The sequence below is a fragment of the Rhinoderma darwinii genome, chromosome 7 (genome assembly GCF_050947455.1).
Source record: "Rhinoderma darwinii isolate aRhiDar2 chromosome 7, aRhiDar2.hap1, whole genome shotgun sequence".
Lineage (NCBI taxonomy): Eukaryota > Metazoa > Chordata > Amphibia > Anura > Rhinodermatidae > Rhinoderma > Rhinoderma darwinii.
Window position 1 is genome coordinate 101,130,089 of NC_134693.1, and position 13,813 is coordinate 101,143,901.

The window sequence follows — 13,813 nt, forward strand, 5'->3', positions numbered from 1 at the left end:
GACATTTTTTTTCACTGTCGTGTGAATAAGGGCTAAGAGTTTATTCACTTGTCCTCAAGTGATCATGAAAAACGTGCTTGCAGTCACACAGAGGTAAGTATCCAGGTTCTGCCGGACACCATGTCCGTTCCCCCGTGAATGGATGAATTTTATCCACACCCCGTTAAAAAATATAGGGAAAAAAGCACAAAAAATTAGATCTAGCCGTATGAGCGTTGTTTGCGGGATGAGTTAGGCTGGGTTCACACGGAGTGTTTTGCAGGCAGAAAATACGCTTCTTCTGCCTCCCATTGATGTCAATGGGAGGTCAGAAGCGTAAAACGCCCAAAGATAGGGCATGTCCCTTTTTCCCGCGAGCCGGTTTTTCTGCTCGCAGGAAAAAAACACCTCCGCCTCCAATTGAAATCAATGGGAGGAGTTTTCTGCCTTTTTTTGCACTTTTTCCGACGTAGTTTATGCGTCAAAAAAAAAGCGTCAAACAACTCTGTGTGAACTGGCTCTTATAGTTTTTATGGTACCATATAAATGTACTGGGAAATTGGAAAAAGTTTCTTTGTGGGTTAGATTTTTACGCCCGATATTTAACTGGTTCCCGACCGCTGGCTGTGTTTTTACGGCCAGCGGTCAGGGTCCTTAAAACCCGAGCCATAGACTTTTTTATGGCTTGGGTTTTAACTTGCTGCCCGCGCGATCAGGCAGCTGAATGTCGGGTCTCCGGCTGTCAGCGACTGCCGGGGACCCTGAGGAGAGGATAGAAGCAGCTTTCGCTGCTTCTGTCTTCTCTGATCTCTTTTACTCAGCGCTCAATGAACGCTGTGTATAGGAATAGAGGCAGCGGCCGCGCCACTGTCTCTATTCCTCCCGGTGATCATGTGACTGGTCACATGATCGCCGGGTGCCGTTAGTGACAGACTGCTGCTGGGTCTTACTAGACCCAGCACAGCCCTATTAGTGACATTCGTAGGGGGCTGCTGTGAAGCTTCAGTTACAGTGGAAAAGATGGTGTAAAAGAAAGAAAAAAAATATATATAAAAAGTTCCCCAAAGGTCTTTTTTGACCTTTGAGGGACAGACCATAGTAATAAAAAAAATAGTAAAGTGCAAAAAATTTTTTATAATAGATACACATAAAATACCCACGCCAAAAAAAAAGTCCCCCCCCGCCCCCCCCCCCCCCGCCAATCATAGTTGTAACGCTAGCGCTGACCCAATTACCCCAATATAGACATGTAGTATATTACATTTACGGTAGACAATGACGATCACAAATAAAAGGTCTATTTTAGGGTAAAACTGTTCTTACCAAAGAAAAATAGCTGAAACGTAAAAAAGCTTATGTTTTTACTATTATTTTCAAACTTTATGAATAAAAATTTCTAAAAATAGCAAAAAGGATGTGTATAAAAACGATTAAAAAAAAGAAACCTGCATTGTCAACGGAAAAAACAATCGCAAAAATCACGTCGTTAGCCCAACAAATAAAAAAGTTAGAACCATTTAACAAACGCGTGCTAAAAATGGCTAAACGGTGTCTGGTCGTGAAGGATCAGAATAGCCCGGTACTGAACTGGTTAAATAACCCCCTGAATGGTCAATCGGGCATGTAATAGAAAGGGGGGGGGGGGGAGTGTTACTATGGCTGTGCTAGAGCTAGAGAGAGGGGAGCGCATGGGCGTACACGCTCTCACTCTTCAGCTTTCGGCAGATCACAAGAGATCACAGTCTTGTACTCATCTGCCGAGAGCTGAGGAGTGAGTGAGCGCATGAGCGCGCATGCGCGCTCTCCTCTCTCCAGCTCTTGCACTGTCCGTAGCAATGACACACCCCATTGCCATTGCCCGCCCCCATGCCAGTTCGGCAGACAAATACAGGACTGTGAAGAGTGAGAGCTTGCATGCGCTCTCCTCTCTCCAGCTCTAGCACAGCCATAGTAACACGCCCCATTGCCATTACACGCCCCATTGACAGTTCAGGGGGTTATTTAAATATCGGGCGTAAAATCTAACGGCACAGATATCTAAATAACGGAGGAGTGTAGGGAAAAATGTAAAGTGCCCCAGGGTTTGTGCAGCACTGCCCATGCTGGGCAGGTGAAAGGTTCTCTTCAACTTTAGTCTGCTTGACAATACAAATCACAGCGATACCAATTTTTTTTTATTTATGTCTTACTACTTTTACAAGGAAAAAAGGAACGGTTACAAATATTTTGTCGCCATATTCTGAGAGCCAGAACTTTATTTTTCCATTGATCATGCGACATGAGGGCTCACCTTTTGCAGGGGGCGAGATATAGTTTGGTACCATATTGGAATACATGAGAGGTTTTGTTCACCTCTTATTGAAGTTTTTGTGAAGATGAGGGGACCAAAAAACAGCAATTCTGACATTAACATTTTTCTTTTACGCCAATCACCGTGCGGTTTAAATAATGTTATATTGTAGTAGTTCTGACATTTTTTTTTGGATGCTCTGACACCAGTTATGGCAACCTAATTTTTTTTAGAAAAAAAACATTGCTTTTCGGTGGGGGGAGATGGGAAAAGTTTTTTTTTGTTTTTTTAAAACGTAATATTTTTATTATTTATATATTTAACTTTTTTTTATTAGTCTCACGAGGTGACTTGAACAAGTACTAACGTATTGCAGTATATTGTGATTTTGACAGGCTTTTATTAAGCCCGCCAGAGGGCTTAAAGGCTTGTCCGACAAAAATAATTTATTATTTTTATTTTCCGAAATGAAGAAACTTTGTAATATACTTTCCAAACCTGCATGGATCGTATGTTTTAAATCCGTCACATGGACGCGGAATTTCGGAGCTGCTATTCCTGTAGCTAAGCCAGCCCCCTCCTTTGTCACAGCTGATTCAGAGACAGAGAAGGGGGCTGGTTTAGCAGATAAATTGAGCCAGGCAGCCTGCCCCTTCATCGACACAGAAAGTATGGGGGTGAGCGACTCCTTCCCCCGAAACCTGCGTTGACGTGTTACTACAAGAACGGCGGCTCCAAGCTTCCGGGACCATGTGACGGAGACTGAAAAACTGCAATTCGTGCTGGTTTGGAAAATAAAGTATATTACAAAGTTTCCTTGTTACAGAAAAGACAAATAAGTCATTCTTATTATCGTAGGGTAACCCCGTTAATGGGAGTACAAAGGCCCTGACAACCATCAGCACCCTGAAATCGCATCACGAGGGGGCCGCTCCCGTGTTTCTAAAAGCGCAGATGCAGTGGTTGCTATTGACCATGGAATTCCGCTCATTACATTGAAGTGTCGGCTGTAACATAAAGATGACATTCTCATATTATGGAGCAGGCTCAGTCCGCTCCATACTCACACCCACCCCCCCCCCCCCCGACCTAGGAGAGGGGGGTTAAAAGGTTTACATATCCATTAAAGTGTAGCTAAACGTTTGACAAAATTCTGAGATGTCATAATGACATGTCAGAAGTTTGGATTGGTGGGGGTCCGAGCATTGGTGCATTTGGATTGGTGGGGGTTTAGGCTATGTTCACATGGGGTATTTTGCAGGAGGAATATTTGCCTCAAAATTCTGTTTGGAAGTTTGAGGCAGATATTCCTCTCCCTGTACGCCGATTTTCGCCCGCGGCCATTGAGCGCTGCGGGCATAAAACAGAGCGAAATACGCTTTCTCGGCCTCCCATTGAAGTCAATGGGAGGTCAGAGGCGGAAGCGCCCGAAGATAGGGCATGTCACTTCTTTTTCCCGTGAGGCAGTTTTACTGCTCGCGGGAAAAAGACGCCGACGCCTCCCATTGAAATCAATGGGAAGCGTTTTCGGGCCGTTTTTGCCGAGTTTTGCGACGCGGTTTCCGCGTCAAAAAACTCGGCAAAATACTCTGTGTGAACATAGCCTTATGGTGCTAAATATAATCCAACTGATGGAAACCTCCTTGACTATGCATCAGGCATTTGGACTGAAAACTCAGGGAGCGAACTTGACTTTATGGGTATGTTCCCACATTGCGGGGGACAAATGCGAATGAAACTGCGTCCATATGGTCAATGGTTGCACGATTTTGGGAAGATACCCAGTAATAACTCTTATAGACTAAATTTAAAAAAAAAGATAACCCAAATATGTGGGCACCAGTAGGAAATTTCCAAACACACAGGCTACCTGGCCCCTGGGTTTTGTCGAGTCACGAGATGAAGGGATTAATTCTAATAACATTATGTCACTTACTAGATTTGCTTTCTATACAGAGTATTACGCACACTCACCCCTTCTAAGAGGTGTATTAAGCAACGCTCATTAATATATGCATACGTCTACTAAAAAGATTCCGGAGAATTAATAGAAGGTAAGCAGATTAAATATAAACCTTTCAGTAAAATCCCCATTACTAATCTCAAGTGGTTTAACTATCCAACTGCATAATAGTTTGAAACTTAGCACTGACGGGTTTTGGCTTTTTCTTTTACCTTATCCCAGTCATGCTGTAAAGGACAAAACTAGAAAAGGACACGAGTGAGCCGGAAACAACGTTTTTTCCAATCTATAGGAGGACTTGAAAGCCAATCAATCTGCAAAACAATGTAACTTCTGAGGTTAGAAGCTCATTTTTCAAACCTCATCATAGACACTTTAAGGGCCTGTCCACACGTAACAGAATATTTGCAGAAAGTTTCTGCAGCACTTCTGTTGAAAGTAGCAGACATTCCGCTGCAGAAAAAAAACGGCACTATTTCCTGTGTTCTTTACTGCAGAAAATGGTGCGTATTTTGCTGCCTTCTTCTCAATGCTGGGAGATGGTGACATCTTGTCTGAAAAACGCAGCAATTCAGTCCACTTTCCGCACGAAAAATACTTACCGCAGGTCAATTTCTGCTCTGCATTTTTACGCAGCGTGTGGATGAGATTTGTTAAAACTCAGCCACTTTGCTGCTACTGTATTCTGCTGCATATTTGCCATCCGCAATTCCAGAAGGAAAATACGCAGCAATTCCACTACGCGTGGACAAGCCCTAAAGATGATAAAGCAGTTTTCTTTGACCCCCTTCCTGCAAAAAACACACTTATCGCATATCAACAGTCAAACAACCACCAAGAATAGGGGTGCTTGTCCCCGTATAAGGTAGCTAAGCCAGCGTGCTCAGCTCTTTCTGTATACATCAGAACCTAAAACTGACACTAAAGGGGGTTTTACACTGGACGATTATCGGGCAGACGAGCGTTCTAGTTACGCTCATTGCTGATAATTGCCCAGTGTAAACAGGGAAACAATCAGCAGATGAACGAGCACGATGTAAACAGGGAGACGCACTGCCGACATAATGTATGGGGACAAGCGATCAGAGTAACGGCCGCTCGTCCCCATCCACAGCTCCGTGTGACAGGAGCAAACGAGCGACGATCAACAATGTCTCGTTGATCGGCGCTCGCTGCACCGGCCACTTGACGGTCGGTGTAAAAGGGCCTTAACTGTTCAAACAACTTATGCGGATCTAATAGTATACCTATAAAAAGGGAGAATCTTCGTTCACTACTGAATCTATCTGAGCTCAGTACAAATTGTACGGTGCCAACCTGGAAATTTCGATCATGTATATGTAAGAATCATACAGGAAATTGGAAATATACATAAATCCTGTGTGGCAACGGAAAAAAGGGGCTAATAGCCTATTGAATATAATAGCATATGGACTAAAATTACAAAGTAACACCCGTAGACCTAAAGATTATCGCTAAATATCAGATATAACCTATGCACAGATGCAAAATAGTTAACTTGTTGAATATAATGTAGGATACTAGAGAGTATTTTTAGCCACCGAGGACTAGAACATTGGCAGGAATTACATTTTATAGGACATACGCTGAAAAAAATATTTTGTGTGATGTGTGTGTAGAATATATAAGTTATATATTAACATATCATCTGCTGTAAACGCTGCCAAAATGTTATGCCACGCTGAATGCACTTGGGCACGCAACTCAAAGATTGGCTGCTGGCAGCTCCCTTTGCAATTGCCAACCAATGACGTCCCAGATGTGCTCGATGGGAGACAAGTCCAGAGACAATGCAGATCATGGTAGCACATTTAGGCCACGCAGACTGCTCTTGGTAGCCAGTGCAACATGCGTTCTGGCGTTGTCATGCTGAAAAACAGTTTCTGGGACACTTTGGATAAATGGCCGTACCACTGGTTCCACGACCGAATCAATGTAACGCTGAGCTGTTAGTGTCCTGAAACGAAGACTAGAGGGGTTCGGCTACAGTACATTATGCCACCTCAAACCATACCCTGGAGTAGTTCCCTTGTGAAGGCCTCTTCATGGCGTTGCCCTCGTGGTCTCCAGACCAATCTCTGGCGGTCATTGTGTCCGAGAAAAAAGCGGGACTCATCACTGAAGAGGATAGACCTCCATTCCAGCCTCCATTGCCGTCTTGCTGTGCACCATGATAGCCTTCGAGAGCGGTGGTGTGTGGTCAATGGAACACCTATAGATCGACGTCACGCCTTCTGATGGTTTGTGCCGATGCGGGTTGCCGCCCTAGGCTTGGGGGGGTGACGTCCAATTTCACCTGCCGTACAGAATGGATCACTACAAGCCATTCTTCCAATCAGACTATGCGTCCATGCAGAGGTTCGCCTCAACGCACCACTTGCTGTCATTTCCGTTTATTGTTGGTCTCCCAACCTCAGGGACACGCAACGTTTAACAGTGCAACGACATCTTGGCCTAGCCACGTAGCGGTCTGCCGGAGTGATAAACCAAGGTCTTTCAGTTAAAGGATTCTGTCCCTCTCAGGTTGTGACAAGTGTCGATAACTGGCACGTCGGCAAACAGGAGGCATCGCAAAATCATCCCACACCACTTGACCCGATTTTTGACGTTTCATGGGGCTGAAAAAAACTTTGCTTTCAATCTGGCTTTTATGCCCTCCCACGTGCCACAGATTGGAGCGAGGTGCTTAAATATTTTATCATTTACAGATCATAGTGACACCTGATACTTCCTCAATTTGCATAACCTTACGGCTTGCCCTTCTTGGTGTTGCAATTTCAATGTTGAGGCGTGTGTACACACATTTTTATACATACATGACCCACAATGGTCACTGAAATAACTTGAAACTGACAAAATAATAATAGAATGTAATTGACTGAAAAAAAGTAATGTAATTCAGACATTGCTTTTGAATTGTGGTTCAAAAAAAAAACATTTTAAAAAACAAACTAATGAAACTGGCCTGGACAAAAATGATGGTATTCTTAACTTAATATTTTGCTGCACGACAATCACTGCAAACAAACAATTTCTGTAACTCTCAATAAAACTTCTGCACCTGTCCACGGGTATTTTGGCCCACTCCTCATGAGGACACTGCTCCAGCTCTCAGGTTTGATGGGTGCCTTCTCCAGACTGCTGGTTTTAGCTCCTTCCACAGATGTTCAATAGGATTTAGATCAGAGCTCATAGAAGCCACTTCAGAATAGTCCAATGGTTAGCCATTCTTGTATGTTTTTAGCTGTGTTTTGGGTCATTATCCTGTTGGAGGACCTGTGACCCACGACTGAGACCAAGCTTTCTGACACTGGGCAGCACATTTCGCTCCAGAATGCCTTGATAGTCTTGACATTTCATTTTGCCCTGTACAGATTCAAGACACCCTGCTGCAGATGCAGCAAAGCAGCCCGAAAACATAACCGAGCCTCCTCCATGTTTCATAGTAGGTACAATGCTCTTTTCTTTGTATGCTTCATTTTTTCGTCTGTGAACACAGAGCTGATGGGACTTACCAAAAAGCTCCAGTTTTGTCTCATCTGTCCAAAATACATTCTCTTTGAACAGACGTCTTCCATTAAGTCCACTTTCGCAAAGACAGCGACGGATGGTGCGATCTGACACAGATTTACCTTGACCTTAAAGAGACTCTGTCACCACATTATAAGTGCCCTGTCTCCTACATAATGTGATCGGCGCTGTAATGTAGGTGACAGCAGTGCTTTTTATTTATAAAAACAATCTATTTTTACCACGTTAGGAGCGATTTTAGCTTTATGCTAATTAGTTTCTTATTGCCCAAGTGGGCGTGTTTTTACTTTAGACCAAGTGGGCGTTGTACAGAGGAGTGTATGACGCTGACCAATCAGCGTCATGCACTTCTCTCCATTCATTTAGTCAGCGCATAGTGAGACTGCGTTGTTCACTATGTGCTGTCTTATACTGACATATTAACGTTACTGAAGTGTTTAGACAGTGAATAACATTCCTTGCAGCCAGGACGGGACGTCTATTCACAATCCCGACACTTCGGTAACGTTTGTGTGGGACTTACAGCAGGTGCAGGTGTTTTTCGCAGCGTCCATTACGGACGTAATTGGAGCAGTTTTTCTATGGAGTCAATGGAAAACGGCTCCAATTACGTCCCATGAAGTGACAGGCACTTCTTTGACGCGTGCGTCTTTTTTACGCGCCGTCTTTTGATAGCGGCGCGTAAAAAAAATTACCGTCGGCACAGTACAGCGTAAAACCCATTCGAATGAATGGGCAGATGTTTGCCGACGCTTTGGAGCCGTATTTTCGGACGCAATTCGAGGTTAAAACGCCCGAATTACGTCCGTAAATAGGGTGTGTGAACCCAGCCTTAGAAGAAATGGTAGTAGAAAGCTCCACACACCACGAAGACCCTTTTATGACTTCTGACAAAACGCTCACTTTGGCCTTCACTACTGAAGCTAAAAGCCTAGCCATACAATATGGGATCTGTGGAAGTGCCACCCCGTGGCTTTTAAAAAGATTGAAATGACTAACACGAAATGTAATCGCTTTGTAATTTTAAGGTTTTTGCCATTTCCTATGATCGGTAGTTTTTCATATTGATGAGTATAACAGATTTCATTATCACATGGTAACATACCACACAGTCTCGGTTCACATCGGCGTCAAGGTTTTCCATTGTTCCGCTCAGTCATAGGAGCAGAACAACAAAAAACCCTAGTCATCAGTTGTCCGATCAAGGAAAACCCCTTTTAGGGTAGGAACGCACATGGCGTAAACACTGCGGATTTTCCGCAACGGATTCATTGTGGAAAATCCGTAGCGTACTACAGTAGCAGCAGTGTGGGCGAGAGTTCAACAAATCTCGTCCCCACACAGTGGAAAAAAAGCCACCGAAAAAAAAAAGGCACATAAATTGGCCCGCAGCATGTCAGTTAATGCTGCAAAATTACTGCTCTTCTGGTGCGGGTTTTCCCCATTGAATTCAATAGGGTGCTTAAACCCGCAACAAAGTAGTGTGTTGCGATATTTGCGGTGGAATCCCAGACTTACCCGGAGTTCCCTACTTCTTCTGCAGCGCTCACATTGCCCGCAACGTCATCCCAGGAGGCCAGACCATGCGCAGAAGAAAGGGAGGGGGCAAGTATGAACGGTTTTGGGTTTTTTCCGGCTCTGATTTCCACAGCAGAAATTCCACCCGCATAAACGTGCCACAAGGTGGTGTGGATTTTCGGACAGCATTCCCCACGGTGCGCGGATACGCTGTGCGGCTTAATGCAGTGTAACGCCCTAAACACGCGGAGTGTGTTCCTACCCTTAACAGAGCCCGATACAGATGTGAACAGAGCCTTATTCTAAGTATATAGTTCCCTCATCTATATAGGAAGAGCAAAGAACGTTGTTTTTTTTAGACTAGTTAGTAGTTGAAAATATCATTGGAGGTTTAGATATACAGGATTACTACAACATGGCTACCTTCTTCCAAAACAGCACCACACCTGTCCACAGGTTGTGTGTGGTATTGCAGCTCAGTTCCATAGTAGTCTATGGAACTATGCTGCAATACCACGTAGGGATGCACGATGCATCGAAACTTCGATACTGTTTCGATACTGTGCATCCCCAAACGGTTCGATACCGTTATTTCATGTATTTTGATACTTAGCTGTGCGGCAGCACAGCTCAGTATAGTAACACATTAATGTATGAGAGCGGGGCTGCAGCTGTGTAATACAGTCATTGCCGCGCTCCTGAGTCCTGGTAACAAGTGCGCGGGGTCAGGATGATGCGATGCGGCTGGCGCTGCACTAATGAGGGGCGGCGCTGAAAACAGAACATGGCGGGCGCACTGCAAAACACCCCCATGTTCTGTCCTCCGTGCCTGAACTGCCGCTCATTAGTGCAGCGCCGCCGCATCTCCTCATGCTGACCGCGCACGCACTTCCTGTCAGGAGCAGGGCAATGACTGTATTACGCAGCCCCGCTATATAACGGCGGAGATCAGAGAAACCTCTCATCTCCGCCGTTATTCCCATGAATGCTGCAATCAAAGCGGACTGCAGCATTCAAGAGGAAAGTGAGAAGAGGGGATGCCCCTTGGATCGCGTCACAGGGAATTCCTGTGACGCGATTGAGGGCCATACCATATATGGGCAGACAGCCCAGGGTCCATTCAAGGCCCCCAGTGCTGTACTACAATATTTCCTGTTAGGGCATACTTAGGTATGTCCTAACAACTGCCTGTGTACTATCCGTACACAGGCTAATGTACTGTAATATAGATATATGCCAGTACATTAAAGTTTAAAAATAAAGTAAAAACAAAGTAATGTTAAATAAAAAATACACATACACCTTTTTTACAATAAACATTAAAATAAGTCTCAATACATAAAATATACACACATTCAGTATTATCGCGGCCGTAATAACCTGCACAACAATTTTTTGCATCATTTATGATGTGTACGCTGTAAAAAAATAAAATAAAAACTGCTTTCCATCACTTATTATTGTGGGGCACGAGGTGCGATGAATTTAACCTCCATGTGCCTCACATTAATAGTAATTAACCCCATTATGTACCTTACGCATTAACCCATTATGACTGAGAAACATGATGGGGTTAATTACTATTAATATGAGGCACGTGGAGGTTAAATTCATCATCACACCCCGCGCCCCACATCAGAAAATGGAAGAACTTTTTTTTTTTTTATTACGGTTGGAAAAGTATCGAATTGGTATCGAAATTGCAATACTAAACGAAGTGTCGGTATCGAAGTCCAAATTCTGGTATCGTGACATCCCTAATACCATGTATAGCCTGTGGACAGGTGCGGCGCTGTTTTTGGAAGAAGGTAGCCATGTTTTTATATAAATTGTTATATTATCAGTGGCAGTCTGCAGTCCGTAGTAGATCTGTGGCTTTCTCTACAGAAATATATAAAAATGCACTAAAAAACGAATTTAAAATAAAGTATTAAACATCTCCTGTAGGACATCAAACTTACCAGGTACTCAGCACTGAGAAACGTGTGAATATCAAACAGTGTGCTGTATGTTTTCATGAAGCCACAGACAGATGTTTGGCTAAATTTAACCTGTACACTTATTTTAGGCCTGTAACGACTTTACACCTTGAATAAATGAGACATGTGGTGCAGCTGCAATGGGGAGAACTAGTGTATTAAACAGCGGGTGAGAACTCATTTTACCAGCTTAGACCATACATACTAGAAAATCTGCAGCAAATACAGTAGTAGCAGAGTGGATGAGATAGAACAAATCTCCCCACGCTGCATAAATACGGAGTGGGAAAAAACCGCTCAGAAATTGACCTGCGGTGCGAAGATTTATTCCGCAGCATGTCAATTGTATTTGCGTAAGCGCTGCTTATTTGTTGCGGATTTTCCCCATTGAACTCATTGCGGCGGGTTTGCAGCGAATCCGCCGCAAAAAACGCAACTCAGGAAAAAAAAAAAATAAATCGTATAATTACCCAGAAGTCTGTGTTCCTCCCTCCAGCACGGCCTCCTGGGATGACGTTTCATCTAATGTGACTGCTGCAGGAAACAACAGGCTGTAGTAGCGGTCACATGGGATGGCCGGCCTGGATGATGTCAGAAGGCCAGCCTCCTGGGATGACGCTTTATCCCGTGTGACCGCCACTGCAGCTAATCACATGAAACGTCATCCCAGGAGGCCGGACTGCTAACAGGCCGACTAGGTGCTGCAGTTTTTCGAAGTGGACATTCTGGGCGAAAATCTGCACCAGTTTGCTGTGGTTGTTTTGCCCGGAATTCCCTGCGGCGCAGAGGGCGGATACGATGCGTGCTTTTACTAAGCGCATCCGCCCTGTGTGAACTCAGCGTAAGAGTATATTCGCACACTGTGTTTTCAGGCATATTTATGCTCCGAAATACGCCTGAAAAAACCGGTAGCTAAACGCCTACAAACATCTGCTCCTTGAATTCAATGGGTAAAACAGTGTTTTGTTCAGACAGGCCGTAAAAAGAAGGAGCAGGTTACTTCTTGAGATGTTTTTAATTGTGTGGGGGAAAAAAAAAACCCCAAACAAAAACGTTTTCAGCTTCAAAAACAGCTAAAAATCAGAGGCGGTTTACTCTGAAAGCAGCCCCGTCATTTTCAGCCATTTTCGACTCAGAGTGTGAACGCATCCTGTGGGTGGCTTTACACGCAGAGTTTTAAGGGGGAAAAAATTGGAATAAATCATGTGTTGCAAAGACGACTATTTGCAGTCACATCATCTTTTAATTACATGATTTTCAATGTGGGAAAACTATATAAAAAAAAATGCAGGTAGTAAAATACACTGTTTGGAAAAAACAAGCACCAAAATTTTTTTTAATACGTTTCTTACAGAACTGTATTCATTTTTAAGCTGAACATGAAGCTTTTGTTTTTTTATTTATTTGAAGCTTGAGGCGGTTTTTATAGGGTCAATGGAAAATCAGCGGCAAAAACGCCTTGAAGGAATTTTGAGGCAGATTTTTACCTGCCTGCAAAATCTTGTCGCAGTTTTTGCCGCATTTTTCGGCCACGGCCATCGAGCACCCCGGGTAAAAAGGCTTTCTCTGCCTCCCGTTGATTTCAATGGCAAGCAGGAGACGGGACAGCAGCAAAAAGAGCATGTCGCTTATTTTTCCCCGGTAAAAGCCACCCCGGGAAAAAAAGGCCTCCGCCCCCCATTGAAATCAATGGGAGGCGGTTTCGGCCATTTTTTGAGCGCCGATTCCGACAGAGTTTCGGTATCAAAATCCGCACAAAAAAAACCTGTGTGAACTGACATGCTACTTATTTTTAAAAAGACTTACGAAACGTATTTTTTAACCCATTAATACCGAAGGTATTTTAAACCTTAATGACCAAACTTTTTTTTACGTTTTTCCATCGCCGTTTAAAGTTTATCGCTGTATAAGGACTTTTTTTTTTTTGCTGGGAAAGTTGTATTTTTAGTAGCACCATTTTGGGGTGCATGTAACTTATTGATTAACTTTTTATTGATTTTTTTGGTGGGATAGTGTAAAAAAAAAAAAAAAAAAAAAAAAAACACGGAAATTTCACCATTCGTTTTTGCGTCTTAAATTTACGCAGTTTACCATATGGTATAAATAACTTTATTCAGCGGGTCGTTACGATTGTGTCGATACCATATTTATATAAAAAAAATTATGTTTTACTACTTTTACACAGTAAAAACATATTTTTTTTCAAAATTGTTTGTTTTTGTGTCGCCATATTTTAGGAGTCATAACTTTTTTATTTTTCCGCCGATGCAGCTGTATGAGGGCTTTTTTTCTGCAGGACGACTCGTAGTTTTTATTGGTACCATTTGACTTATCAATTTTATTTAAGGCAGGATGAACAGAAAACAGCAATTCTGGCATTGTTCTTTTTATGTAACCTATAATGATCTTCTAAGTAGGCTCTGTACCTCCTTGAGTATTAGGTTTTTTAATGTTTCCGTGCCGTATGCTAATTATTCAAATGAATCAAATCTTCGTTTGAAAAGAATCATAACTTCATTCCGCAAGCCTTTC

At 43.2% G+C, this 13,813-nt stretch overlaps 1 protein-coding gene across 2 annotated transcripts in view; it reads right to left on the minus strand.

The window, feature by feature from the left end:
* The window catches only part of IPPK (inositol-pentakisphosphate 2-kinase), a 92,010-nt gene that overhangs the window by 64,344 nt on the left and 13,853 nt on the right, over positions 1-13,813 (minus strand). The window contains exon 2 of one of the 2 annotated variants that reach the window (XM_075833734.1): positions 4,445-4,546. The exons of the other annotated variant lie outside the window; for it this stretch is intronic. The gene's annotated coding sequence lies outside the window, so the exon portion shown is untranslated. The remainder of the gene's footprint in view (positions 1-4,444; positions 4,547-13,813) is intronic. 2 annotated transcript variants of the gene reach the window in all.